This window comes from Aethalodelphis obliquidens, unplaced genomic scaffold, assembly GCF_003676395.1.
Source record: "Aethalodelphis obliquidens isolate GAN/ISIS:26980383/991018 unplaced genomic scaffold, ASM367639v1 scaffold62, whole genome shotgun sequence".
NCBI classification, from domain to species: domain Eukaryota; kingdom Metazoa; phylum Chordata; class Mammalia; order Artiodactyla; family Delphinidae; genus Aethalodelphis; species Aethalodelphis obliquidens.
The window spans coordinates 5507930-5513929 of NW_020838006.1; the positions used below are offsets into that span (position 1 = coordinate 5507930).

The 6000-nt window shown below is 35.4% G+C and overlaps 1 protein-coding gene and 1 pseudogene across 3 annotated transcripts in view; one reads left to right on the plus strand and one right to left on the minus strand.

Annotated features, from left to right (window-relative positions):
- Positions 1-6000, plus strand: part of FBXL2 (F-box and leucine rich repeat protein 2) — a 79590-nt gene that overhangs the window by 25223 nt on the left and 48367 nt on the right. The gene's annotated exons all lie outside the window — the stretch shown is intronic.
- Positions 2489-3738, minus strand: LOC113610297 (60S ribosomal protein L31 pseudogene; annotated as a pseudogene).

A 6000-nucleotide genomic window follows, 5' to 3' on the forward strand; every position in this document is an offset into this window, starting at 1 on the left:
TTTTGGGTTATGTTTTCATTTTCTTCAGATAAATACCCACAAGTGGAATTGCTGGATCATATGGTAGTTCTGTTTTTAAATTTTTGAGGAACTGCCGTACTGTTCTCCATAGTGGCTGCACCAATTTATATTCCCACTGATAGTACCCAAGGGTTCCTTTTTCCCCACATCCTCGCCAATACTTATTTCTTGTCTTTTTGATAGTAGCAATTCCAGTAGGTGAGAGGTGATATCTCACTGTGGTTTTGATTTTCATTTCCCTGATGATTAGTGTTGTTGAGCATATTTCATGTACCTCTTGGCCATTTGTGTGCCTTCTTTGGAAAAATGTCTATTTAGATCCTCTGCCCATTTTTTAATTGAATTTTTTTTTGCTATTGGGTGGTATGAGTTCTTTATAGATTTTGGGTATTAACTCATCAGATATATGGTTTGCAAATATTTTCTCCCAGTCAGTAGGTTGCCTTTTCATTTTGTTGATGGTTTCCTTTGCTGTGCAGAAGCTTTTTAGTTTGATGTAGTCCCACTTGTTTATTTTTGCTTTTGTTGCCTTTGCTTTTAGTGTCAAATCCAAAATATCATCTTCAAAACTTAGGTCAAGAAGCTTACCCTCTATGTTTTCTTCTAGGACTTTTATGGTTTCAGGTCTTACATTCAAGTCTTTTCATCCATTTTAAGTTAATTTTTGTGGTTGTGAGACAGGAGTCCAGTTTCATTCTTTCACATATGGCTGTCCAGTTTTCCCAGCACCATTTATTGAAGAGACTGTTCTTTCCCCATTGTATGTCTTGGCTCCTTTGTCATAAATTAATTGACCATATATGTGTGGGTTTGTTCCTGGGCTCTTTATTATGTTTCATGGATCTATGTATCTGTTTTTATGCCCAGAACATTGTGTACATTAGTATATATTTGTGTATGGTAGTATGTGTATTGGGCATGTTTATTTGTATATGGGAATGTATCTGAATGTGTACTTATGTGTGTGTATGCATATGTATGCCTGTGTGTGTGAGAACATTCAAGGCAGAGGAAACAGCTTGCAAAAAATCATGCTGTATTTGGGAAATCTTGCACAGTTTAGTTTCCTTCTACTCTTGGCCCATATATATATTTATTTGTGCTTAGTTGGAAGTGCTTGGAACGTAGCATTTTCCTCTGAGCTTTTTCCTACCTAACATTTAATGATTACTCTTCCCTATTACCACATACTTTTCATAATTACCACTTCAATGGCTGCTTAATAGTCCATGGAGTTTATGTCATGATTTACTTAACCTTTCGGTTGCTTTTTAAAAATTTTAGATAATGCTGAAATAAAATTTTAGAAAATGCTGAAATTAAAATTTTTTGTTTTGTTGAATTATTTCTTTATGATAACTTCCTGAAGAGGAATTACTGGATCAAAGGAGGAGAACATTTTTACAGCTCTTGATAAAGCCAGTGTTTCCAAAGGTGGTAACAGTTTTTAAAAAATATGTATTTGTATTTGACATATAACATTGTATGAATCTAAGGTGTACAACATGTTGATTTGGTACATTTATATATTGTAATATGATTGCCATTGTAGTGTTAGCTACCTATGAACACCACATAATTATCATTTATTTTTTGTGATGGGAATAATTAAGATCTAGTCTCCTAGCATGTTTGGTCTTAATACTACAGTATTGTTGTCTGTAATCACTATACTGTTTATTAGATCTCTAGGACTTACGTATCTAGTAGTTGCAAGTTCGTATCCTTAAACAACATCTGTACTATTCCCCCTCCCCCCAGACCCTGGTAACCACCATTTTACTCTATTTTTATGAGTTTGACTTTTAGGTCCACATATAAGTGATATCGTACAGTATTTGTCTTTCTCTGACTTATCTTACTTGGCATAATGTCCTCAGAATCCATCCATGTTGTCACAGAGGGCAGAATTTTCTTCTTTCTCGTGGCTGAGTAATATTTTATTGTAAGTATTACTACATCTTTATCTGTTAATTGGTTGACAGGCACTTACGTTGTTTCCATATCTTGGCTCTTGTAAATGATGCTGCAGTAAACATGGGAGGCCATATATCTCTTCAATATCCTTTTTTTATTTCATATGCCCAGAAGTGGAATTGCTGAATCATATGGTAATTCTATTTAAAATTTTTTCAGGAACATCCATATTGTTTTCTGTAGTAGGTGAACTAATTTACATTCCCACCAACAGTGTACAAGCGTTCCCTTTTCTCTACATCCTCTTGTCTTCTTGATGACATTGGTTTTATTATTTTCTATTATTTTCTTTTTTCTTTTTTAACGATTTCCACTCCTAGCTTTTTAAATCCCATTCTTTGTCTTTCTTTGGGTTAACTGTGTTTTCTTTAGCTTGCCTAAGTTGGACATTTAGCTAGTTATTTTTCAGCTCCCTCATCTAATAATAGGTAAGTTCTTTGAGTGATAGTCTCAAAGCTCTACTTCTGTTGAATTTCACAAGTTTTGAAGTTTAGTGTTTCTTTTTACTATTCAGTTTCAAGTATTTATCAATTTCCATTATTGCTTCTTTGAAACATTTTTTTCTTAAAAATGTTTTTATTATGAAGTATAATATATAGTTGGAGAACCACACAAAACATAAATATTAGACAAATACCCTAGCCATCACTTAGGTCAGTAAATAAAACTTTGCCAGTCACCAAAGAAGCACCTCCATTTCTCATCCAAATGATAACTGCTTCCCTCTCCAGAAATAACACTTTCTTGACTTTTATAGCTTTCACTGTATTTTCATTTCTTTATAGATCTATCATCCATATGTGCATCCTTAGTCATTACAGTTTAGTCTCGCCCATTTTTTTTTTTGGCGGTTCTATAACTTTATTTGACAATCAACAGTTCTCATCCATATCAACTGTCTGTAGATTTTTGAAAATGGTGACAAGTACATAGGTAACCGACATGTAGAGCTTGTTTGGTGAATCTTCATCTTCATTACATTTTTCTGGACAACTGCACACAGATAAGGTATGGGACAGTCCTTATTCCTTTGGCCCAGACAGCTTTGTTGAGCCTGGTGTCAGTGTGTACATCTGGAGTTCCCATCTCCTTCATGATGAATTTTTGGATTTCTTTGAGTGCCTGAGGGGCACGCTTCTTGAAACTCACTCCATGGATGTGCTTATGAATGTTGATAGTGTATTCTGTGGTCACCACCTCGTTGATGGCAGACTGGCCCTCCTTCTTCTTGCCACCCTTCTTTGCGGGAGTCATCCTGCTGGGCTCCAGTTGGAAAAAACAGCTAGTCTTGCTCATTTAATAAATCTTTAAGTCTGTAATAATCAACAGGTCTCCTGTCCATCTCTTTCTGTTCTACATGTTTTATCTGTTGAAGAACTTGGGTTATTTGATATGTATTGTGGAAGTTCCCACAGTCTGGGTTTTGCTAATTGCAGCCTCATGGTGCAATTTCAGCATGTTTCCTTTATCTGTATTTCTTGGAAATTGACAGCTGGATCCAGAGGTTTGATCAGACTCAGGTTCTATCCCTTTAGTAAGACTATGTGGTGGTGTGTTCTTTTATTAGGAGTTACACAATGTTTGGTTTCCTTTTTTTGTGCTGGCATCTATGTATGCTTATTGCCTAGATCATTAACTTATTGGGGCTGCAAAATGATGATATTCTGATTCTTTTTCTTCATTTATTAGTTGGACTGCTTTAAAAATTTTTTTTTATTGGAGTATAGTTGATTTACAGTGTTGTTAGTTTCAGGTGTATAGCATAGTGAATCAGTTATATATCCACTCTTTTTTTTTAGATTCTTTCCCATATAGGCCATTACAGAGTATTGAGTTCCCTGTGGTATACAGCAGGTTCTTATTAGTTATCTATTTTATATATAGTAGTGTGTATATGTCAATCCCAATCTCCCAAATTATCCCTACGCCTCTTATCCCCTGGTAACCATGTTTGTTTTCTACATCCATGACTGTACTTCTGTTTTGTAAATAAGTTCATTTGTACCCCTTTTCTTTAGATTCCATGTATAAATGATATCATATGATATGGAATGCTTTTTTAAAGAATTACTTCACTTCTGTTTGATTACACAGTGATACAGTTTATGTAGAAGAAAGGCAGGATAAATGCTTGACGTTCTTTTCCTTTATTTACCAGTTTCGAAATAATGAGGTATGTGAAGGTATGACGTGAGAAACAAAACGTTTTCATAGTTTCAACTAATCTCCCACAAGATATATATTAATTGCAGAGGGAAAAAATGTAATTTTATAATGGGGCACACCGGCAGAAATCATCTTAACCAAGTGATCAAAGTTGGCATCATCACTAATAGGACAAATGTACACCATATGCCCCTGATGTAATGCACAAGAAGAGCACAATGTCATTTCTGTGGCATTCTTGACAAAAATTATAACTTGAGTCTAATCGTGAGGAAATATTAGACACATGGCAGAACATTCTACAGAGTAACTGGCTATATGCTTCAAAAGTAGCAAAGTCATGAAAGATAAAGACTGAAAAAATGTTTTAGATTAGAAGAGACTAAAGAGACGTGGCAAATAAATGCAATATGTGATCCTGGGCCGGAAAAAAAAGTTTTTCTTTTGTTTTAAGGACCATTAATGGGACAATTGACAGATTTTGAATAAGATCTATAGATTATAGTATTGTGTCGGTGTTAGTTTTCCTTGTTTTGTTAATTGTACTGTGTTTCTGAAAAAGAACGTCCTTGTTTTTAGGAAGTATGTGAGTATTTTAAGGGTAAATGAACATCGTGTCTACAACATACTCTCCAACATTTCAGACACAATTACATATATGTAATTACTACATCAGACCCAGATGATTTAATTGGTGAATGCTACCAAACATAAGAAAGAAATGATACTAATTCTCTACGTTGTCATCCAGAAAATAGAAGCAGAATAATTCCTAACTTATTCTGTGAAGCTAACATTACCCTAATACCAAAACCAGAAAAAGACATTATAGAAAGGAAAAGTACAGAACAATATCTCTCGTGAACACAGATGCAGAAGTCTTCAAAAAAAAGTTAGCAAATCAGATTGAACAATGTATAAAAAGAATTATATACTATAACCAAGTGGGATTTATTTCATGCATGCAAGGATGCCTCAACATTCAGAAATCAACATAATCAATCACATCAATGATCTGATAAAGAACAAAATCATATGGTCATATTAGTAGATGCAGAAAAAGTATTTGGCAAATTTTAACACTCATTCATGATTAAAAGTCTCATCAAACCCAAAATAGAGGGGAACTTCCTCAACTTGATCAAGAATATCTACAAAAAAACCCCTACGGCTAACAGTGTACTTAACGGTGAGAAACTGGTTGCTTTATCCCCAAGCTCAGGAACCAGAAAATGATGTCCCCTCTTACTACTCCTGTTCATCACAGTACTGCTGAAGTCCTACCTAATACAATTAGGTAAGAAAAGAAAAGAAAAAGTATACATTGGGAAGGTATACATTGGTTTTGTTTGTAGATTACATGATTGTGTATGTAGAAAATCCAAAAGAATTGACAAAATATTCCTGTAATTAATAAGCAGTTATATAATGTTGCACGATACAATATGCAGAAGGTAATTGCTTTCCTATTGCCATTTCTGGTATTGTTCACCAGCAGTGAACAACTGGAAGTTAAAATAAAAAACAATACCACTTACATTAGCCTCAAAAAATGAATACTTAGGTATAAATCTAGCAAAAGATTTATATGGGGCTTCCCTGGTGGCGCAGTGATTGAGAGTCTGCCTGCCGATGCAGGGGACACGGGTTCGTGCCCCGGTCTGGGAAGATCCCACATGTTGCGGAGCGGCTGGGCCTGTGGGCCCGTGGGCCACGGCCGCTGAGCCTGCGCGTCCGGAGCCTGTGCTCCGCAACGCGAGAGGCCACAATAGCGGGAGGCCACAACAGGGAGAGGCCCGCGTACCGCAAAAAAAAAAAAAAAAAAAAAAAAAAAAA